This window comes from Misgurnus anguillicaudatus, chromosome 23, assembly GCF_027580225.2.
Source record: "Misgurnus anguillicaudatus chromosome 23, ASM2758022v2, whole genome shotgun sequence".
Taxonomy (NCBI): domain Eukaryota; kingdom Metazoa; phylum Chordata; class Actinopteri; order Cypriniformes; family Cobitidae; genus Misgurnus; species Misgurnus anguillicaudatus.
The window spans coordinates 5,035,091-5,059,629 of record NC_073359.2 but is presented as its reverse complement, the minus strand read 5'-3'; the positions used below and the strand labels follow the sequence as shown (position 1 = coordinate 5,059,629).

At 37.8% G+C, this 24,539-nt stretch overlaps 1 protein-coding gene, 2 long non-coding RNA genes and 2 pseudogenes across 6 annotated transcripts in view; 4 read left to right on the top strand and 1 right to left on the bottom strand.

Annotated features, from left to right (window-relative positions):
* Positions 1-15,743, top strand: part of LOC129453640 (uncharacterized) — a 31,112-nt pseudogene extending 15,369 nt beyond the window's left edge.
* LOC129453072 (sialoadhesin-like) overlaps positions 1-24,539 on the top strand; it is a 205,736-nt gene that overhangs the window by 163,623 nt on the left and 17,574 nt on the right. The window lies entirely within an intron of this gene.
* On the top strand, positions 2,095-4,640 carry LOC129444255 (uncharacterized). The gene is made up of 3 exons (XR_012365711.1): positions 2,095-2,229; positions 3,072-3,348; positions 4,270-4,640. It is a non-coding gene; the product is annotated as an uncharacterized lncRNA (long non-coding RNA).
* On the bottom strand, positions 4,841-10,913 carry LOC129416722 (uncharacterized). The gene is made up of 2 exons (XR_012365718.1): positions 10,672-10,913; positions 4,841-5,465 (listed from the first exon to the last, which is right to left on the bottom strand). It is a non-coding gene; the product is annotated as an uncharacterized lncRNA (long non-coding RNA).
* On the top strand, positions 18,335-23,254 carry LOC129454159 (uncharacterized; annotated as a pseudogene).

Sequence of the window (24,539 nt, the reverse complement as noted above, 5' to 3'; positions counted from 1 at the left end):
GCCCAACGATTCACAAACAAACTCAGTGTGGTTTGCAAATGCAAAACATCATTCACAAACTAATGCATTTTGTTCCGCAAATAAGAAACGTACCTATCAAACAAATGCAGTATGTTTTACATATACAAAGAAAAGTATTTGAAGAGTTTGGTTCCAAAACGCAATAAATCCATTTTGACAAATTTTGGTAAAAACGTGTTTTCTATACCAAGAAAGTGACAAGATGAAAACAACTATTTTCTGTTACAAACTTTCACACAGCATCTTTAGGTTATAAAAACATAAAAAATTCAAATCCATAACTTGATTTTCAAAGATTTATTATAAAAACGGATTATTTTTTCCACAAAATGCAATAAATCCATGACAAGTTTTTATTCAAAATGCTATAAATCTATTGAATCAATAGCCTATATAAATGTGCATTCATCTTTGCCATGTTATATTCATTTAGTTGACTAGTTGTACACACTAATTAAAAATATAAACATTAATGTTATTAATCAAAACACTTACTTTGTCATATTAAGAACCCGGTCATTGCGGTTACTTGACGTCGTCGCTTAACGTCTTTCACAGAGATCAGCTGTAAAATGTTTTTGGTCCTGCTCGATTTTCGTTGACTTTAAGTAAAATTATGGAAAGTTTTTCATAAGATCCTCTGGGGTCAATGTGTTAGCATGAGAAGCTTGATGCTGTCGGGAGAACAAGCACCCGTCTCCCGAGTGCCTCTCAGGGAAATTATTAGATGTTGATGGCTTACGTTTCTTTCCCATCACAGAAAACCATCACAGGTTTAGCGATGCAATTAAAGTATTATTTTGTTTTGTTTGTTGATCACGTAGTACAAAGTAGATGAGGAAAACCAGGACTCCGTGTACTCAGCGCGTCCGCCATTGTTTGTTTACATTGCGTGAACGGTGGGCTGTAATATCAGAAATGGAGTTATTGCGTTCTGTAAAAAAGGAGGACTGGCGTTTATCGCATTTTGGGAAAAAAGGGAGAAAAGATGACAGAATAACACGGCGGATATTGGATTTTGCCTAAAATTAAGAATTTACTTTTAACTACTGACCTGATATAATGCTGATTTTGGCAGTAACTCATTTTTTTCAAAAATGGCGTTTATTGCGTTTTGGAACCAAACTCTTCATTTCTTTTATGACAAAAATATCCTCTAAATACAAACTAAAAATCTTTCAAGTACGAAAAAAAATCCTCCAAGTACAAACTAAAATCTTTCAATTACAAAAGAATCCTTCAAGTATTAAAAAAATCCTACAAGTACAAAACAAAATTCTACAAGTACGAAACCAAATTCCACAAGTACCAAACGAAATTCTACAAGTACGAAAACCTGTCACGTGACTTTTGGCACTGGTTTTCCGCCTTGCTGATCCACACCATAGACAGTAAAAGAAATGGACACAGCGACCCCGTTGGATTCAACGGAGACAAGTGAAGCCAATTAGAAGCTCACACTTCCGGGGGGTCGAGCGTACTGCGCAGACTCAAACTGAGCTTGGTCACGTGAGCAACCTGTCTGACAATTGTAAGTCTTCTAATAGCTGTGCCAAGAGAAATCTGAATCACCCACCGAATCTTGCAGAAATGACGAGCGTGAACAGGAGTACATTTTGTATTAAGTATATTTAATATTCTGATTAATTACTTTGTCAATTTGCATAGTATTTATTTATTTTAAAGTTTAACGCCAGTACGCCATATTCTACATGCGCTTCTCCTCCTGTCCATACGGTAATTTCTCAACTGTGCGACAGAGAGTCGCGTGGTTATGACGCAATAGTTAGCATAGTTTTACTAAAACTGCTTTTACTGGGCCATAACGTAAGATACAAGGTAATGGAGCCTTTTATACATTTTCGTGTTTCTTTAGAAATAATTGATGCACAACTTGAGTCTTTAAACGCCTCAGATGTAAAGTTATTCACTGTCAAACTGACGCCAAAATGAATGGGAGTCAATGGAATGCTAAGAGCAGGTGGGGGTCCGCTAGCTAATGGCGGTGCCTAGGGCGGCTTCAAGAAAATATGAAACCCTGCCCCCCTGATCCACACACATTCTTGTAAAATGGGATGTAATTCGCACTCCACAACAGCAGGTGGCGCTGTTGCCGACTTGCTTGCCGCCGCCGCGGACATGGAAAGAGAGGAGAAGAAGAAACGCTAGCGTGAGGAGGGTGTTTTGAACACGATGAGCTGCCAACAGGTGAGTTTGCAGTCGTTGTTGGTGAAAAATGGTAACTAAACTCCAGTAATGTCTGTCGTGGGTAGTGTGAGATATATATATATATATATATATTTTATATATGTGTGCGTGTGTATGTATGTAGCTTATGGTACCGCAGGAGCGCTAATCTAATTTAAACCGATTAGGCTGACTTAACTTTTCATTTTGGTTTCTAACTTAACTAAAATAAACTATGGTCACATATAACGTTACACTTGATACGTCTTGGTCTTAAGACAGAATTTTGAAGTGAAGACGACCTCAGGCCACACACATTTGTTTAAGCACCATCTGAGGAGTCGTGTTAAGTCACTGAAATAACAAAGTAATAGGAGGCATTTATTGTGAAGAGTTTATTAGAGGTGAAATGTCATTAGCGCAAACTTTTTTAGCGGCGCTGCTCGCGCTAATTCACGTGAAAAAGATGTGGAGATATTTAGAGTTAACATGTTCTTGGAACAGCTATAAATACTACAGGAGGTTAAAGTGTAAACAGAAACAGGCACAGTGCGGTATGTATGCTGGAAACAAACCGGTGTTGTGTGAAATTCTGTCCCCGTGAAAAACTGTCCCAATGGGCTCACTTGGGCGATGGTGGTACCTAATTAAGAATATCTTAAGAATATAAGATTGATAATCACCATAATTGTTTTCCCCCACAAGTAAATTTAGATTTAAGTCTTTGACATGTGCCATATAGTGACTGACTAAACAAACTGTGATAAACATTTCTCTTTTGAGACCTTTTGGTTATGCTATTGTAAAATCTTATGTATTTTGTATGTAAACCATATCTAATCTTGCTCAAACCCTCTTTCTAGAATTGAACGACTCTGGAGAGATGTGTGGTGTGCTGTGACCAACATATACTACAGTGTGTTGCATTCACTAGAGGAGGATGGTTTGCTTGATCTGTCAAACATCACACACCTCTTCAGTTGTCATTATGCATTTCTGCCCAGACTACAAGCTAGTCTTGATGTCTTCACCAGTGGATGGGATAACCACCCACTTAGAACTGAGGGTAACCTAACACCCAATCAGCTGTGGGAGATGGGGAACATTCAGCATGCTATGGCAGAACCAGAAAATGCAGAGGTAAAAGGGAATGTCTGGGCCATTTTGTGCTTCTATGTTTTAAGTTTGTCAGTCCTGAAAAGCACTTATCTGAAGAGAGTAATGTACTATGAAGCAAGGTCAACATAGTTGTCTTTCTTTGTATGAGCATGGTCTGAGTCTTATGTTAATCTAATTTAGATGATTTGTTGAATTCGTGGTGCTTTTATTATTACTGTGCATACCCTTTCAGTGCGTTCCACTGGCGCACACACACATAGCTGTTACAAATGAGATGCAGTGATGTACATTGCTTGTTTTTAATACTGAAGTGATATGCTCCACCATTAATGCTCAGTTAACTTTAAATGATCAATAACTTAATTACTAAGGCCTGTCTAACATTGCTTGGCCATCAAGGCTCACACCAGCAAACTCTCAGCGCACATGGGTGTTGCATTATTTTTAAGCTGAAAATTGGGACAAAATCTGCTCCATTGTTTAACCCTTGCTGAAAAGTACTGTACGCATGAAGTATGTGTGAAGATTTTAATCGAATTAAAGTATTTTCAATCAGTTTTAAGAATAAAATTGCCAATGGGTTTTATGCTTTACATCAGTGGTTCTCAAAGTGGGGTCCCCAGTGGTCCTTGACAGAGATTCAAGGGGGCTTTTATTTTTACACACACACCTTTTTAATTCCGACTTTTTCTATAAATTTTAAGACTTTCTATAATATTGACAATTTTTCCACAAATTTCTATATAAATTTTACCAAAAATGCATCCCACTAAAATTAATTTGAACATACATGACTTTGTCAATGTTATTCAGTCTCCGAATAAATATTGTTTATTTCTTGCGTTTGTTTCAAAATGATATCAAATGTGGTCCAGCACCTTCATGTAAAAATGTTTGAGAACCACTGCTCTACATAAACACTTTACATGTTTTTTTTTTCAGGGATTGTACCTACCACATTTGGACTGGGAGGACAGTGGCCTGCCTGAGGAGCCACACCATGGTGTCACTGTTCCTGAGATGGGCAATGTACTGAGTGATGAACAAATGGCAGCACTAAGGAGAGATATAAATCCCCTGGGACACTCCCAATCACATGGCTCAGACATCTACCTACTTACCGTCCAGTATGTCCAGCAATTACTAGGCTTACAGTAAAACCTACTAGGCGAAGGAGCTGATTTTGTGCAATTGTAACACAAATACACACATTCTCTACATACACATACATTTGGGACACTTATTAACATCTCTATCGTTTCTTTCCACACTAAAACCACAATAAATATTTCTGAATCAGTTTTGTAATGAGAGCACTGTCATATTTTCATTTTAATTAGCATAAGGCTACTGTGAATGAACTTATGTATTTAGAGTTTGCTACACTTAACCCTTTAACATTAAAGACGAGTGATGCAAGAAATACGTTTTAACTGTTTAAAGCTTTCCTCAAGCAGTGCTAGCAGCGGACTAACACTTTCAGCTCTCTAAATGTTCAACTCAAAGACATGAAGATTGCTTTCTTTTTATTGTAGTGTGAATACAATACAATCTTAAAACATCTTGAGGGTTTGAACAACAACAACAAAAATACAGAAACTTAAGTTTAACTGACAACAACAAACAACCCAGGAGACAATGCAACAATGTCACATTGGGGGAAATGTTGAAATAAAAGGTTTTGAAGGTGTCAGAAAGATGATTAAAAAGACTAAAGACCTGCATCAGATTTTAGAGTGATGGGAAAACATAGAAGGACTCAAAGATAAAGGCAGATGAAGACATTCATTGAATTCTTTGAATACATTTGCACACTGTTTGTGGAGGTAAAGGGGCGTAGTCTTAATTTGATATCCAACACTGAACAAAAACATGAATGAGAACTGCCCCTATGAAAGAAGCTACATTTTAGCATTGCCATTACACCAATCCAAATCCAGTGTCACATGTTTGAAGGCAGGCAATCAGTTCTTCCTTAAATACAGTGAAGTCTTTGTAGCGGACAGGAAGACGGAGGGTCTCGAAGCACGTGGAAGACTTTGGCAGACTACAGTCAGTCACCTCTAACGTGAGAGTAGTTGTAGGAGCCTCCCATCCAACCCAGAACTTCATGAGTGCCTTCAGTTCATCACTGGATGCTACAAAATAGAAAAGTATAAATGCTCAAAATGATAGAGAATGCGTTATTTTATACACATTGCTGATGGTTGTAAAATCGTTTTATTGAAGAACACCACCAACCAAGATTTTACCTGACAAGTATTAGCTATGTAGCTGATGCAAACACTAGATTTTATCATTACAGATACAACTCAGTTTTATAGAAAATGTTCTAAACAAGCTTAAGAGCCATACAGTTGCATTTATGCAATATAAAAATGAAGAACCTGGACAGTGTTTTTTTTTCAGATATGCTATCAGCCATTGTTTTAGATTTCTGGAATGATCTCATTTAAGGTTATCAACAGAAGGCTGGCTGAACATATTTTTATCTGGAAAACCTGCACTCGCCAGGTTCTTTTGATATACAGTATGGCACTCTGACTTTTGTGAATAGTTTTGAGTATTAAAAGACTCTATAAGGGTTGTGAGATATAAGCCAGGTCTGGTGTACAATTTTAAAGGAATACACACTTAGACTAATTAATACATACCCATCTTTTTTCGGTGCGTGCACTGTGCAGCGCGTCGTGAATGTGTTGGCAGTTGGCCTGGCCCCATTCATTCCTATGGTTTTAAACAAAAGTTTTATTTTGTGCCACAGTACTTACTGGTGTAACCATGTAACGGTCTTTAAATAGGGAAAACATGGAAGTGTTTGGTGGCTTCTAAATTCATCCCTGTTTGGAACCGTGGGGGTGAATGGGGCTGGGCTGGGTGCGGGCGCATTCGCGACGCGCTGTAACGTGCACGCATTGAAAAAAATAGATGTATTGGAGGGATGGTTCGCCCAGAAGTGGAAGTTCTGTCATCATTTGCTCACTCTCATGTTGTTGCAGGCCTGTGTAGGTGTCGTTGTTTTGATGAACACAAAGGAAGATATTTTGGGAGGTGTTTTTGGCTAGGCCGTTTGTGGGCCCCATTTACTTCCATAGTATTCTTTTTTCCTGCTCTGGGTGTGGGTGGGGTCCACGAACGGTTTGGTTGCAGACGTTTCTCGGGGTAGCTTCCTTTGTGTTCATCAAAACAGCGGAGTTTGTGCATGTTTGTGGCGGCGTTGGGGTGGGTGAATGATGACGGAGTTTTGATTTTTGGGTGAACTATCCCTTTAAACACGCGAGTCATTCCGTCATCTCTGACTGGAAAAGCTGCATGCGCACGCACACACACACACACACACACACACACACAAACACTGTTTTTAAACACTCTCCGTGTGTCTCATTAAGTTCACTAGCTCGTGAATCATTTTGTGAATCCCAGTCGGAAGTGATTATCTCCTTGAAGATCAGCGCTCTTGGATAATATAAGATTAAAAGGAAAACACCGTTTTCAATATTTTACTATGTTGTTACCTCAACTTAAAGGTCACGTTCTCCCTGATCCCATTGTTAAACCCTAGTTAGTGTTTAATGTTGCTTTAATAACATGAATAATACCTGTAAAATGATAAAGCTCAAAGTTAACTGCCAGGCGATTTATTTTCTTTAACAGAATTCGTCTTTAAGCCTACAGCGAACGGCCAGTTTGAACTACAGTCCTCTACTTCCTGCATTAATGACGTCAGTAGAACAGTTTTTGACTAAGCTCCACCAACAGGCATATGTTAGTCAACAGCTAAGCTAATGCTATAGAATCACAACACAGGATCCAAGCTAAACAGTCAGAACTCGTTTTGTATTTCTGAAGGAGGGACTTCATAGAACAAGGAAGACATCAGCCCATTTTGAGGACAGTGAAAACAGCGCTACACGTAAGGAATAACTTACGACAGCCCATTGAATTATAATAAAATAATGCACATCCAAGGTGGTGGTAATGCCGTTACACCGCGGGTGTGCATTGTTTTCAAATAATTCAAAGGACCGGAGTCAATTATTCCTCGTATGCCACGGTTACAACAAACATTGCTCTGGTGCCTATTTTTAAGACACTTGACAAGTTAGGTGTGCGGTTATCAGAAAATAATGCATACCCATAGAACATTTCTCAGCAAATCAGAATACAGCATTCAACAGAACCGTGGTATAAAGATAAGTAAATTGTGTGAAAAATAATGCATTTTTTACACATGAAACATGAACACGTGTTATATTGCGCACTGTAAACACAATAAAGCTGCAAAAACGCAGAAAGAACAGGACCTTTAAACTAGTGATGGTCGATTATGAAGCACGCTTCATGAGGCTTTGAAACGTTTACAAATTTTTTTTCGACTTAGTGGTTCAGAGCTTGTTTCAAACTGGCCAAAGTCACGTGATTTTAGCAAACGAGGCTTCGTTATATCATAACTGTTTCAAAACATATCGAAAATCCAACAATTCACCACTTGGGGGAGTTGATCACAAATGACCAGTGTATATGGTTAGCTGAACTCGGGTCAGTTTTATTATAAAAGTTCATAAAACATGCATCCTTCTGACTAGTGATAGACCGATATATCGGCCGGACGATATATCGAGCCGATATTTGCGGGTTTTACATAGGGTTGGGAGAAAAAAAAATCGATTCACCAAACTATCGTGATTCTTTATAAAACGATTTTGGTATCGATTCGTTTACCTCAGAATCAATATATTTTAAATTATTTTACTTTTCCAAAGAGGTGGCGAGGAGACGTTACCGCTTTTATTCCAACAAAGGGCGAAACGTATTTGTTGTTCTCTGTAATATAGATAATGTCTTATCAGTTTCAAGCTGGAGTGAGAAAGCGAAACCATGGCAGAGACAGGGGAGCAAACCTCTTCAGGAAATTATTCCTGCACTTTCAAGTGACAATGACACGCTTTTATAATGGCATTTTGTCTCTCTCGATGAGTTGTGCGTTTGCGTGCTCTGTTTCTCGATGAATTTGGTTGCAAAAGCTCCGTGTCACATTGTATCCTTACATGTTTCTGAACGTGAGACGAATTAAATGCATTAAACCTCTTACGGAGAACCCGGGTCTGATTAACAGTGTTAAACCCAATGATCAAAGTCAGTCAGCGCTAATGCGCATGTGCAGTCTCAAACGTGCCTCCGGTTTCTATGGCGATAATAGACTGGATCATGACAACGCACTGCACTTTCTTTCTCAAGCATTAGTTTAGTTTTAAGTTTGTAGCACATATTACTTATCTAGAGTCTTAAATATGTTGTTACATTTTAAAAACATTTTTCAGTAGCTTATTTATTTATTGTTATTTATTGGAACAGTTTAATATAGCACTTTGTTTTATTTCAGAGATTGTTTTTATTCATTATGTTGCACATTTGAATATTATATTTAAGTTCAGTGCTTTGGTATAGTTTTATGATTTAAGGTACTTTAAAATATGCACTATTTATGTGGTCTGCTCCTAAAATTAAATTCATAAAGATGCAGGCCTAATACATTGTTTTTGCTAATATGACTCATATACAGTCCGTTTAAAGGTATGATCAAGTATTTTCAATTGTCTAGCCTTTCTTTGGCAAACAAAAATCAGATTGAAACAACAAATCCCAATACCCACACAATCGCAATATGTATTGAATCGGCACACAAGTATCGGGAATGTATTGAATCGGCAGATTAGTGAATCGTCCCAGCCCTAATTTTACATGTATCGGCATCGGCCGATATGTGGCTTCTGCGTTCGCAGATAAATTTTTCCCGGTATTATTTACAGACAGAGTGCTGGAAGCCTGCTCTGGTAAGTTTTAAACTTTCAAAGGATCTTTTACTATTTGTTAAATACAGTTTTTTCTTAAGTTCAATAAATGTTACTTTTTAAAATTGAGACTTGTAACATTTGGTATCATCGTGTCATTTTTATGATGTAAATTGAGTGAGTAAAAGCAGTATCAGCTCCAAATATCGGCAGCCTGTTTCGGTCATCGGCTAAGGCTGATTGAAAAAACACCCGGTATCGGCACAAAAAAAATCCATATCGGTCAATCCCTACTTCTGACTAATAACAGTACCATTTTGTCAACTTTTTGTTTATAGACAGAGTTAATGACAAAATTTGCATAATTAAAAGGGGAATTAGTTTTAATGATTTGTTTGCCCTAAATAAAACAAAAAACACATAATACACTTTTAGTTGCGTCTTAATTAAGGTAAACAATTTTTTTAAACATTTTAATACAAATCTTGCTATTATTTTTTAAAAGAAAGTGTAAAATGTTTGTACAGATCTGCTTTTACACTATTTTGACCAGCAAGGGTCGCCAGCATGTGTGGTGTTTCGAACTGCTTCGAAAAACTGAATAAATTTCTACCATCACTAACTTAAACAAATTGGTGCATGCCTTTCTTTTTTCGGTGCATGCACTTTTAATCTTTGTACAGTACAGTGCCTCTTGAATGTGTTAGCATTTAGCCTAGCCCCATTCATTCCTTTGGATCCAAAACCAAACACTACATTAGGAGTTACACAAGTAAGTATTAGGACACAAAATAAAATGTTTGGATCCTGAGGAATGAATGGGGCTTAAATCAGAAAAAAGATTCATGAGGTGCTGTGCAAGGATTGAAAGTGCATGCATTGAAGGGGATAGGCATGTATTAATTCATCTAAGTTGAGGTAAAAAGAGGCATTTTTCTTTAAATGTTTAACATACACTTGGAATAAAGCAATGAAGTCAATAATTTTCTCTGGGGCGATCTCTCTCCTCAGGACGCAAAAACACCGTGGAACTGCAGGTAAGCACTGCAGCTTTTACATTTTTTTCTGCAGCTTTTACATTGGGACACGTGATAATTTATTTTCACGTGACTATTAAAACACATTGTGAGATATCGCCACTGATATATTTATAAGAAGCATGCAAAAAACATCTCTCTGACACTTATAAAAAAACTGTTTTATGTAGTACTGACAAGAACAAAGTCCAATAATAAAGCGAGTGCTCGTACTGCGTTAAGATTAAATGGAAAAGCAATAGTATATAAATAAAGTTTTATTCAATTTTACCTCGCGCCAAAATGACAACACAACAGACACTAAATATGAATAAGAAAACAAGTAATAGTTTCATGACACCAAAAAAGGCGCTCTTTACTAATCAACTGCAGATTTGAATATTATACATATATATTCTCCCTGAACTAATCTTAAAACTACACTTTATGACCAAGAAATGGTAATATTAAGAAACGGCTATTCGCTCTATTGAATTATTATGACTTATGAGATTCAAAACAGCCAAAAGTGTTACCTGTCATTCTGGCCTTCAAATCCGCGGTGGAAGAAAGTAGTTCCCAAACAAAGAGGCTTATAAAATAACTCCGTTGTTGTTTTTTAGTTTCTTTTTTCAAACGTGTGCCGTCGAACTCTTGTATAAAGCAATATCGGCCTCGTGCCTCTGGACTAATCACAGCCGTGACAATATAAACCAATATCACACTCCTACTCGAGCGACATTGCTTAAATATATAACTCTACCCACGACAGACATGTCTGGAGTTGAGTTGACATTTGATTTTTCACCAACGACTGCGGGCTCGCCTGTTGGCCGCTCATCGTGTTCGGGGCGCCCTCCTCGCGCTGGCGTTTCTTCTTCTCTTCTCTTTCCGTGTCCGTGGCGGCGGCGGGCGGGTCGGTGGCGGCGCCGCCTGCTGTTGTGGAGTGCGAATTGCATCCCAGTTTGCAGGCGTGTGTGTGGATCTGGGGGCGTGTGTGTGGATCAGCGGGGCGGAAAATTAGTGCCAAAAGTCACGTGGCAGGTTTTCGTGCTTGTGGAGTTTTGTTTTGTACTTGTGGGATTTTTTTTTTTGTACTTGGGGGATTCTTTTGTACTTGGGGGATTTGGGTTTGTGCTTGGAGGATTTTTTTTCGTGCTTGGGGGATTTTTGGTTTGTATTTGGAGGATGTTTTTGTCATAAAGGAAATACTTATAGAATATGCTGCTTTTGTTTGATAGGTGCGTTTCTTGTTTGCGGAACAAAATGCATTAGTTTGTGAATGATGTTTTGCGTTTGCAAGCCACGCTGAGTTTGTTTGTGAGTCGTTGGGCGCGAGTAAAACACGTTTTGTGTGTGTGTGAAGTTTTGGCAGTATTTTCACCCCATAGAAACGCAGTCATGTTACAACTTTCTGATGAGGAACTCGTCGTGGCAGAAGCCATGTCTCAATCTGAAGGTTGCAGCCTCCAGATGTCGTATTTCTAAGCTGTATACGTCATCAAGACTGTCTTATTTCACAATATTAACAATTACAAAGTTGACTATTATACTTAGTTAATCGTAAATTGTTGCAGTATGCTTATGACTTGCGAATGTAATGCTCAGTTTACCTTAATAAACCAGGCTTGATGACGTATGCAGCCTGCACATTTGACCTCCGGAGGCTGCAGCCTTCCAATTGAAAAACGACCAGAAGTATTTCCTTGCCTTTTCCCAAACAAATATTGTTGCATCGTCTCTCTTTCTCCCTCGCCACCAGGATTTTCCGCAATGGCGCTCGTTTTTCCTCTCTTTTGTGTGAAAATTGTCGCTCCAAATCCAAGTAAACCGATGTGGTCCAAGCAGACCTAAAGGTTGCCGCTTTGTAATACGTCACGCGAGTGACAGCGGAACGCAGCAAATGAGGAAGAGAGAAGAGAGAAACGCTCGGATCTGATTGGTGAATGAATAGGGTTTGGTTTTACACTGTGTGAGTTTGAGCAAGTTTGACTACTATTGCATCCTGGATTGGAATGTAAATATCATAGACACAGTAAAAGAAAGGTAAATGCGCGAACACCGCATGTGAATACAGGGAACTATATGCAAGATAATCGCCGTCATTTATAAAGAACATCGCATTTATGTATGAATCAAGAGTTTATATAAAAAAATTGCCTTAAAGGGGAATCGAACCCGGGTCGCCCGTGTCATAGGTCCGTGACACTAAAGACTGCACCACAGAGTCACACAATAATAGCTGCTCTCTACATTCCTTAAGTAAGCCTCCAGCAAAATTCACGTTAAAAACAAATTGTGTGGAGGAAGTGACGTATGCCGTAAAGCAGTCGAATTTTGTAGTTTTTTTTGTGCTCTGGTTACTACCAGAAACCCTAAGTTTTAAAATACGAGTAAAAGTGATACAGACCCCGTCAGGCTATGGTAGACATGTCATTCAACCTATTTAAAGTCGAGGTACTATCACAAGGGTCTTGAAAATTTATTATGAAGGTTGAAAATTTACATAGTGTCACTTTAAATATATTATTGGGTAGAGGGGTGGCTGCTTGGGTACCTACAATGTTTTTCCTAATAATCATAATTTTCTTAGTAAAGAAGTTCATGAAGTCGTTACTATTGTGTGGGAGTTTATTAGTGGGTTCTGTTTGTTCTTAATTTCTAGTCTGTTTCGCAACTGCGCTTAAGAGGAAACGAGGGTTATTATGATTTTCTTTAATAAGATTGCTGAGATACGTAGATCTGGCAATTTTTATAGCCTGTCTGTAGTGTTGAACACTTTCTTTCCATGCTGAACGCCATACCTCTAGCTTTGTGCTTCTATCATTTCTTTCCATTTTTCTAGCTGCCTTTTTAAGGGCTGCGGTATGATGGTCATACCATGGAGCTGGCGTTTTTTCTTTGATTCTCTTTTTTCGAATGGGACCTATGGCATCCAATGTGTTAGAACAAATACTGTTCAGGTTTTCTATTACAATATCTAGATCTTCAGGGTTATCTGCTACATGTTTCATTTGGGACAGGTCTGGAAGAGTGCTAATAAAGTTATCTTTAGTGGTGGAAATTCAACGTGTATATTAACTCTTTCCCCGCCATTGACGAGTTATCTCGTCAAGCTGCAATACCGCTATTATCCACCATTATCCAAATGGTGCTCTGTATTTGTTTGTTCGAGGAACGGACACAGTTGAAATGTGTTGATACTCTGGTAAGATAGACTCTAAGTGCTGGGATATATGTGATCTTGACATGTCAGGGCAGCTAACAGACGGACGGGTAAGCCAATCTATCCGTTTCCTCACCTGGGCCCTGGGTAGTCAGACTGTATTAGAAGTAAGAGTATTGGTCAGATTTCTAGAAAGTATAGCATTCCCTTCTGATGACGGATGAAGGCCATCTCTCTTTAGCAGGTCAGGTCTCCCCCTAAAATGCTTCCAATTGTTTATAAACCCTACGTTATGCTGAGGGCACCATTTTGACATCCAGTGGTGAAGAGACACTAATCTGCTATAAGTTTCATCACCCCGGTAGGCAGCGAGGGGACCAGAGCATATAACATTATCTGACATTGTTTTTGCAATTTCACACACCTCTTTAATAGTATCTTTGGTGATCTCCGACTGGCGGAGTCTGGTGTCATTTGCGCCGCCGTGATTAACAATTTTAGAAAACTTACGCTTAGCATTAGCCAGCACTTTAAGTTTGGATCTAATGTCTGACGATCTGGCTCCCACTATTCAGTCAACTATGGTGGCTATTGCCTCAATGTTCACGTTCTTGAGTATCGAGTCTCCAATAACCAGGTCACCTTTAACAGATGTCTCAGCCGGTGTATTGCTTAAAATGTCGAATTTGTTAGAAACTACTAGGAGGGTCTTTGATGGGCATCGAATATGACTATGCCGCCTGACAGTCACCCAGTTAGTCGGCCGCCTTAACACCCGAAACAATGTTTGAAACATTAGCATTAGCGGACTTACTGTCCTCAACGAGCGTTCGGATGCACGCTTCTAGTTCTGCAACCTTCACCGTCAGCCTTACTACTTCAATACACTTAGCACATGTAAGCCCCTCTGTGCTGATGGAAGAAGCTAAACTAGATAGTAGGAAAATAGGATTTAGATGATGAACTCGACGGAGCTCCGATAACAGTGTTGCCACTCTCTTATTTTATATGTTTTCGTCACGCTCAGTCTAACATGCGGAGTTAGCCACGTCCACTATTTTACATTCTGCAGAATAGACAGAATAGAAAAATCTGTTACGTCTGACATTTTATTTTGCGGTAACGGAATGTACCGTCATACTGCCCAGCCCTAGCATCTGCTCTCCACCTCTTTTATTAAGCGAGGGCGTAAAATTGCGCAAGTTTATTTAATCAATTGCTCTTAAATGAGAGGTTCAGTAACAACACAAGCAGCTGTAATCTCATATATAATCTCCGCTTGCATTTTTAACAACTCACAAGTGGACAAAACGCGAAGTCTAAATGGGAATCTGTCTCTCTCGTCCACTTATAATCCAATCAGCCACTTGTTTTGCACCGCAACCTTGTTTCTTAGTATTGCCTGACACACTAAATAATATTTTTTAATAAATAATGTCAGAAATACCCCTAAAACATAATTTATTGTAACATTATTTGGGGGCTCGTCCGGGATCTAAATATTTCCTGGAGTGTATTGAGTTGTTATTGAACTCGATTTCACTTAAACTGTTTAAAAATAGACATTCCAAGCATCAAATGTGTTTTGTCACTCTGGTTTATCAATATGAACTATTTACTGTCTTCATTTTAGATATGATGGAAGTTAAAGAGGAGAGTCAAGCTGAAGGGGATGAGAAACATCAGATTGTAAAAATAAACCATAATGTTTCACAGAAAGAAACTCTGAAGACAGAAGACATAAAGTGTGAAAATAGTTTCAGTGAAGATGAACGACCTGCAGATCACAAGAGGACTCACAGTGAGAAGAAACCTTTAACATGTCAACAGTGTGGAAAGAGTTTCAGAAGAAAAGCTGACCTTAACGCACACATGAGGATTCACACTGGAGAGAAACTTTACACGTGTCACCTATGTGAAAAGAGTTTCACCTTTCAAACGAACCTTAACCGCCACATGAAAACTCACAGTGGGGAAAAGCCACACGCATGCCATCACTGTGACAAGAGTTTCATAGATAAAAGTCAACTTAAGAAACACATAAGAGTTCACACTGGAGAGAAACCTTTCACGTGTCAACAGTGTGGAAAGAGTTTCAGAGTTGAATGTAGCCTTAAGATACACGCAAGAATTCACACTGGAGAGAAACCGTTCACTTGTCATCAGTGTGGAAAGAGTTTTACAGCTGCAGGTGAACTGAAGAAACATTTGAGAATACACACTGGAGAGAAACCATACGTGTGTCAACATTGTGGAAAGAGATTCAGGACAAAATCTAACCTTGATGTACATTTGAGCACTCACACTGAAGAGAAACTGTTCACATGCCATGAGTGTAAAAAGAGTTACAAAGCAAAAGCTACACTTAACAAACACATGAGAATCCACACTCGATAGAAACCATTCATGTGTCAACAGTGTGGATATGGCAACAAAGTTTAGAAATCAGCTGAGGTCTTATTAATAAAACTGTCTGGAGGATCCTTACTAAAAGTCTACATGCGCACAAAAGCCAAAAATGGCGTACGGCAAAAAAGATTCAGGCCGTTTCTCAATCTGTGTTCTTGTAAAATGTCATCAGTCGTGCCCCAAGTACTGTTCTAATTCCAAGTTCACATCAAGTCAAGTTCATTTAACATCCCCAGATGTGTTCTTGATCCGTTTTTTTTCTTAAGGATGCATCAGAAGGTGACTTGTGTGGACTTATGACAGCCAAGTTAATAAGTATTTGTTACATTTATATAGTGCTTTTCTCAGTGCTCAAAGCGCTTTACATATGAATGGGGGAATCTCCTCAACTACCACCAATGTGCAGCATCCACCTGGATGATGCGACGGCAGCCATATTGCCCCAGAACGCCCACCACACACCAGCTTATTAGTGGAAAGGAGACAGAGTGATATAGCCAATTAGTATGAGGGATGATTAGTAGGCCAATGGGCAAGTTTGGCCAGGATGCCGGGGCACACCCCTACTCTTTTTCGAAGGACATCCTGGGATTTTTAATGACCACAGAGAGTCAGGACCTCGGTTTAACGTCTCATCCGAAGGACGGTGCTTTTTTTGACAGTATAGTGTCCCCGTCACTATACTGCGGTGTTAGGACCCACACAGACCACAGGGTGAGCACAATATTTGAAATATTACTCTTTCTGTGTCATAAAATGTTGCCGTTTAGTCAAGAAAATAGATGAATAAACTTTAAATCTGTGGTCAGTTAGTAAAGATAGCTCCTATATAAACATTTCCTCTGATGATTTTGGATATGTGAGTTCAAGTTGATCAGCGGGCAGTCAGTGCCGTGTACACCGCCGAGGGCAGATTCATCTCTGCAAGTCCTCCTGAAATTTGCCACTGTCTCATTGCAGCTGCTCTGCCCTTCAGTGTCTGATGTTTAAACATGAAATATTTCTGTGGCTTCCAAATTTCCAATTTTATCCCTTGTTTCTTAACCACCGTGAGAGGTAATGATGCAATGTTTCTGACACGTACAAAGTAGCATAAAATCCAAAAAGGCTTGTTGATGTGTCTTAATGATAACTTAATTGTATCAAAATTAAAGATGCATTATAGCATAAAACAAACAACACAAAGACACTTTCAGCCATTCTCCATGTGTATCGTCAAATAACTGTATGATCTTGCACCAGCGCCTTCCTCCTGTCATGGGTGGCATAACCTTTTAAACATTTCTCTCACCTATAGAGGACACAACCTTGAAGAAATAAACAATTAATCATACAACAACAGAATTATATTTAAATGAACAAATTGAACAAAAAAGGTTAAATAAGCTAACTATGGCTCCTACAATTCCCTTTTGATATATGTAACTGGCATTTTTTGGTCTTTTCAATTTATTTCTCTTTATTATTCATATGAAGTCTGTTATTTGTTATTATCATTTTAACTGATGTTAAAGTTAAGTTTCGTAACTTAAATCACATATTTTCAATATAATCTTAACACTGAACCACTGCCTTTGTACTTTAACTAGATTTTTTTCTTGTGTTTACTTCATGTTGTACAAAAGTTATATCATATTTTATTTTGTAATACATTGAAGCTAATCAGCTGTCCGTGTACTTTTGCATCTGTTCATTTTTCCATTTTTAACCATGACAAGAAAAATAAAATATAAATGTCTGTTTCGTTTTTAAAATGCAATGTTAAAGGTACAAATTTTAATTAGAACTGTATTCAGAACATTCTAACAAAATAAATAATGGGTTGATCTTTTTCACATTTACTAGGTTGATAGAAGCACTGGGGACCCAATTATAGCACTTTTAATACTATGACCTCTTTAAGGCAGAGTAATGAATAGGTTATTTGCATTTTGCTCAGGAATAAGGTTCGGATTAATATCCGTTTAGCTAAGACTCATTTTTGTGGTCGAATGCAACTGGACGGTTTTAACAAGTCTATCTGATCAGAGAAGTGACCTCGTGTAAGGCCCTATAATGACTGCTGGAAAATAAAAATAAAAATGTAATAATGTGAAAAAATATAGTAAAAAGGACATTCTTAAATGTAGCTTGGTGAGAAAACTGGCAAAATAATTAGGGAAATCAAAAATTTTAAAATGATTTGGTTGTTTGGCATTCGGCTGAGTTTTTCCATTTTATTCGGCTTCGGACAAGAATTTTCCTTACAGTGCATCCCTATTTCTTTTTGTAAGAAGGCATTTGATAAAAATTCAGTCAAATTAGATGAAGTGAGATGTTCAGAGGATAGTTCTATATTATTACTCAAAATAGAAATTTGTGAGTAATAATAAAGACAACAGAATAATAATTATACGTCCATAACCAGGCTGAATAGCTGTTAATGGGGGTCCCCAAAACATTAATCCTCTGATTTAAATAAAATAAAATTGTGATTGATACATGAGAAACAGATTGTGAATGTTTTACTGACATTAAATGTTTTAATGTCTCTTTTTTCACCTCTAGTTTACACCCACAAGTAAAAGTGATTGAGACCTTCAGTGAAGCTCCTCCTACAACAATCCACCAATAAATGCTGGAGTCAAACACACAGAGAAATCACTCCATGTGTGACAACTGAAATCTTCATGACATAATGTTGATGCTGGTGAAAGAGGAGCTTGAGAAGATGACAGATCCACAACCATGCAGAATAAAGGATGAAGATACTGAGGAACAAATAGGTTGGTGTCTGTTTTTCAATCTTTATTATTGATGGTTGAGGAATAATCATAAAAACATTGAGAAACATGAGAGGAAAATAAACTTAAATTCATGAGATGATAACTTTCTGCATCTATAATAGATTCAGTAGAATTAGATTGAAACATCAGGTAAAGAGTTTTATGCAAAGCAACCTTCAGTGGATTGAATGACTGTGATCTCCATGCAATGCTCTACTAGTTAACTACGAAGACTAGATCAGTCTCTCTCTCAAAAAAGTGTTTTTGTCGCTTTGGGGACCCCCCCCCCCCACCTTGATAAACTTGTGGTGTTTCTGGTCATAAATGACCGGCCTACAGAAAATAGTTTATAACCAGGGTCTTCAAACAGAAAAGAGAAAAGGAAGAGATGCACATTGTGTGCCCCAAAAGATGTCCAAACAAGCACTGTCTGTCTTAAATGCAAAGCGCTTATTAACAAGGCACATGAAATAGGCTACAGTATTGTCATTCATGTGCATACGTTCAGTAAATGCATTAGATGCATGCTTCATTTACATGAGCTCACACAAAGTTGATGTCATTTTGTCACAGCGTTTTTCATTTTGGTTTGTTCTTAAATAGGTAAATTTAATGACTTGGATTTGATAGGGAACGGCACAATTGTAAAATAATTTTCTGATTGTGTTTTGTGATCTTCCACCTTCACTTTAAATGGACGATCATTTTTGACTGGGATCACCACAACAAGGGTGACTCTGTGTCATTTTGTACAATGTAAAAAAACAGTAGAAATTACACTGTTACTTGCAGCTGGTTGGCGGTAACTTATTGTAGATATAAATGTATGCCTTATACGTCAGATTATATGCATTTTATTTTGTTTCATAAACATTTATGGTTTAAAGATATTTTGGAGCATCTAAACCAACCAGTTCCTAACCATATAAAACACAACACGTAAGCAAAAGTACAGTCACAGGTGTTTATTGCATAAATTGACCAAAAAAACAGCAGTATAAAAGTATTACAAACAATTCGCGTTGCAAACCTTGTGAACTGAAGCCATACGATCACTTTATATGAAGAAATCCACGAATGCAACGCAAACAGTCCGATCTCATTCAAATATAAACCGGAACATAGATCATGATGCAGTAGCTTACATCAGCCAATAGCGCTTCAGTTTTATAGCTAACCTAATGATGCAATCGGTCACAAGACACATGAGAGCCAACGCTGTTTCACAATCAAAGATGATGTATAATCGCTGCTTCTGGCGGCAGTTTTTGAATCAGTATACACAGGATATGATATCTACGGTGGATTGTGATCAGTTTTGCATCTTTTCTTCATATAAATTGATCGTTTGGCCTCGGTACACTTGAAATATTTTAAGTAATTTTTGAAAAAAGTTGTGATTGTTTTGTATGCTGTGTATTATATCAAATAATAAATAAATGGGTACGTTATTTGCTCTAAATTCCTGAATAGTGTAATGTGTAGTAAAATACAACGAATCCTGGCATTTTAAACTAATAATCATACCCAAATGCATGTTATTACATAAAAATGATACCCCAAACTATAATTTCATACCCTAATATATAAAGTTTCACCTCTGGCCAGTAGAGGCGCTAATTTAGTAAACAGCTCTGTTGGGCGTAATTGAGGGAATGGACAAATGACCAAAAACGTTGTGTGGGATGGAGGATACGTTGTTAAAAACATACTTTATTCTTTTATTTTCTCTGAGACACATCAAACTTGCAACACTGTATTCACGTCCAGCGGTAGACTGAACAGAGGCATAAAATTCCCACAATGTCTCATTTAGAAGAGAAGCAGAGTAGATCTTTACAATTGTTCTGTTTTTGACGCAAAAAGTCACTGAAAGTGTTAACTGCCCATTTAGTTGTCTTTGTCCCATTGACTTTATCTTTGTCGTACTCTTTAAAGAAGAGACGCACACAGGTAACTAGCGCATGCATCGCACACTAGAACTAACCAGCCGTAACTTAAGAAAATAACCGTCATTTTTACCCGTCTGTTAAAAAATGACACTGTAAACATCAGTTACAGCTTTAACTTGTTTTTAACTTGGCAAATAACCGTGTTATAAGCGGGATAATCCACGGCTAGCCATGCATTAAAGGATTTACATAATTTACCGCTAGTTGTTGTTTTAGGTTGGAGCTTAAATTTCTGTACGCTGAGATTTCAGTTTAGTTTTGGTGCACACAGCACAGCATGCATTGCATTATTATATTATATATATTTTTGATCAACGCGCCAGCAGCTGAGCACTTGTCTAATTTGACGATCCCATTTTTTAATTGAAAGTTTGAGGTTGTGACTTAATTTCGATCGATTTCGATTTAAAATCTAAATCGTTACACCCTTAGTACTGAGTAATAATCATATTGGCCTATTTTTTGTAATATCTTAAATCAAAAATAAGTTATTAAGGAATAATTGACGACGGGCAGTTGAATTATAAGAAAATAATGCACACCCAAGGTGATAATACGCGCCGTGCCGTTACACCGCGGGCGTGCATTATTTTCAAATAATTCAATTGAGTCTATTATTCATCTTATACCACGGTTACCAAAAATATTGCTCTGGTGCCTAGTTTTAAAACATTTTAAAGGTTAGGCATGCAGTTATTGAAAAATAATCAGCACCCATGGAACATTTCTCAGCCAATCAGAATACAGCATTCAGTAGGTCCGTGGTATAATAATATTTAATCAGCACTGTCTCACCGTCACACTGTCCACTACAGGGCCACAGGAGGAGAGATGTCACGATTGAATGGGTTTATTCCCATTAATTCTCATATATTCCTGTTAATTCCCATGGAAAGATTCCAGCCTTGAAAATTCCTGGAATTTTGCAACGCTATTCACAGATAGTGCTATTTTCACTAAGATATTCAGATGCATTAAAACCAGTCCTAACTGAAAGAAAACAAGTTGACAAAAAGATAGAATCCAATGTTTGGTGATATTGGAAACACCACAAGTGTTATAAACACAGCATAAGAGTTAAACTACAAGAGCAGAAATTGACAATAGAAATGACATAATGTACTTCACATTAAAAATAACATGAATACATGACAATCTCAAATGTGTTTTGTCATTCTGGTTTATCAATATGAACTATTTACTGTCTTTATTTTAGATATGATGGAAGTGAAAGAGGAGAGTCAAGCTGAAGTGGATGAGAAACATCAGATTGTAAAAATAAACCATAATGTTTCACAGAAAGAAACTCTGAAGACAGAAGACATAAAGTGTGAAAATAGTTTCAGTGAAGATGAACGCCCTGAAGATCACAAGAGGACTCGCAGTGAGGAGAAACCTTTAACATGTCAACAGTGTGGAAAGAGTTTCAGAGATAAAAGTAAACTTGAGACTCATGTGAGAAGTCACATTAAAGAAAAACCACACGCGTGCCATGAGTGTGAAAGGAGTTTTATATCTGCAACTTACCTTAAGATACACATGAGGTCTCACACTGGAGAGAAACCTTATGTATGTCAACAGTGTGGAAAGAGTTTCAGAAGAAAATGGTACCTTAACGAACATGTGAGAATTCACACTGGAGAGAAACCACATCTGTGTCATCACTGTGGAAAGAGTTTTACAACTGCAAGTGAACTTAAGAAACATTCAAGAGTTCACACCGGAGAGAAACCGCACATGTGCCATCACTGTGAAAAGAGTTTTACAACTAAAGGTAATCTTAAGACACACATGACACTTCACACTGGAGAAAAACTGTTCACATGTCATCCGTGTGGAAAGAGTTTTAGAACGAAACGTGACCTTAATAGACATGTGAGAATTCACACTGGAGAGAACACATTCATTTGTCATCACTGTGGAAAAGGTTTTACGATGAAATGTGACCTTAATAGACACGTGATAATTCACACTGGAGAGAAACCATACGTGTGTCAACACTGTGGAAAGAGTTTCAGAACAAAACCTAACCTTAGCCTACACATGAGGATTCACACCGGACAGAAACCACACGTGTGCCATCACTGTGAAAAGAGTTTTGCAACTAAAGGTAATCTTAAGACACACATGACACTTCACACTGGAGAAAAACCGTTCACATGTCATTTGTGTGGAAAGAGTTTTACAATGAAATATGACCTTAATAGACACGTGAGAATTCACACTGGAGAGAAACCATACGTGTGTCAACCCTGTGGAAAGAGTTTCAGGACAAAATCAAACCTTAATGTACATTTGAGAACTCACACTGAAGAGAAACCCTTCACATGCCATGAGTGTAAAAAGAGTTACAAAACAAAAGCTACACTTAACAAACACATGAGAATCCACACTCGATAGAAACCATTCATGTGTCAACAGTGTGGATATGGCAACAGAGTTTATAAAGATCTTGTTAATAAAACTGTCTGGAGGATCTTTACTAAAAGTCTACATGCGCCCAAAAGCCCAAGATGTCTGTACTTGTGTTCTTGTGGACTTGTGAAACGTCATCAGTCGTGGCCCAAGTACTGTTCCAATTCCAAGTTCACATCAAGTCAAGTTCACATAACATCTCAGGATGTGTTCTTGATCCGCTCATTGTATCGAGGATGCATCAGAAGGTGACTTTTGTGGACTTATGAAAGACAAGTTAGAATGCATTTCACGTCAACGGCAATGGAGCTTAAAACCTGCACAATATTTGAAATATTACTCTTTTGTGTCATAAAATGTAGCTTTTTAGTTGAAAATATTGATGAATAAACTAGTGTTGTAGTCAAGACCACCTAAACCGAGACCAAGACAGGCCGAGACCAAGTCAAGACCAAGACCCCAGTGCAAGTCACTGCATTAAAACACTTATGATAAAATGTGGAATAAGTGAATAAACTGCATAAAATTAATGGTAAAAAATAAATTTGTGATGTGCCATCAGTTGTGGTCTTGACCGGTCTTGAAATAAAATTCAGAGTTCTCTTTGTCTGAGACCGAGACGAGACCGAGTAAAAATGAGGTCGATTCCAAGACAAGACCAAGACCGAGAACTACAACACTAGAATAAACTTTAATTCTTTGGTTTGTTAGTAAAGATAGCGCATATATTATAATTTTCTCTGATGATTTGGATATGTGAGTTCAAGGTGATCAGCAGGCCGTCAGCACTGTGTACACACCACTGAGGGCAGTATCCTCTCGGCAAGTCCTTCTGAAATTTGCCGTTGGTTCAGTGTAGCTGCTCTGCCCTTCAATGTCTGATCGTTAAACATTAAATATTCCCTTTGGATATACACTATATTGTCCAAAGTTTTGGGACACCCCTCCAAATCATTGAATTCAGGTGTTCCAGTCACATCAACTGAAAGGAACTCTTAATGCTTCATCATACCAATACATTTTGGATATTTTCATGCTCCGACTTTGTGGGAACAGTTTAGGGATGGCACCAGTGCACAAAGCAAAGAGTGTGCAGAAACTTGACTGGCCTACACAGAGTCCTGACCTCAACTCAATCAAACATCTTTTGGATGAATTAGAGCGGAGACTACGAGCGAGGCCAACATCAGTGTCTTACAAATGTGCTTTTAGAAAAATTCCCATAAATGCACTCTTAAACCTTGTAGAAAGTCTTCCAAGAAGATTTGAAGCTGTTATAGCTGTTAAAGGGTGGACAAAACTCCATATTAAACCATATGGATTAAGAATATAAAGGCAGGTGTCCCAAAACATTTGTCAATATAGTGCATCTAAATGGCATTTGGTCTCATCAATTTATTTCTCTTTATTATTCACCTGAAGTCTGTTATTTGTTGTTATCGTTTTAACTGATGTTAAAGTTAAGTGTCATAACTTAAATCACATATATTTTCTATAGAATCTTAACACTGAATCACTGCCTTGTACTTTAACTAGATTTTTTGTGTTTACTTCATGTCGTACAAAAGGTTTGTACATTTAATGAATGGTTTTATATCATATTTCATTTTGTAATAAATGCATTGAAGCTAATCAGGGGTCCATGTACTTTTGCATCTGTTTTTTTTCCTTTTTAACCAATGTTGTTGAGGTCCGAG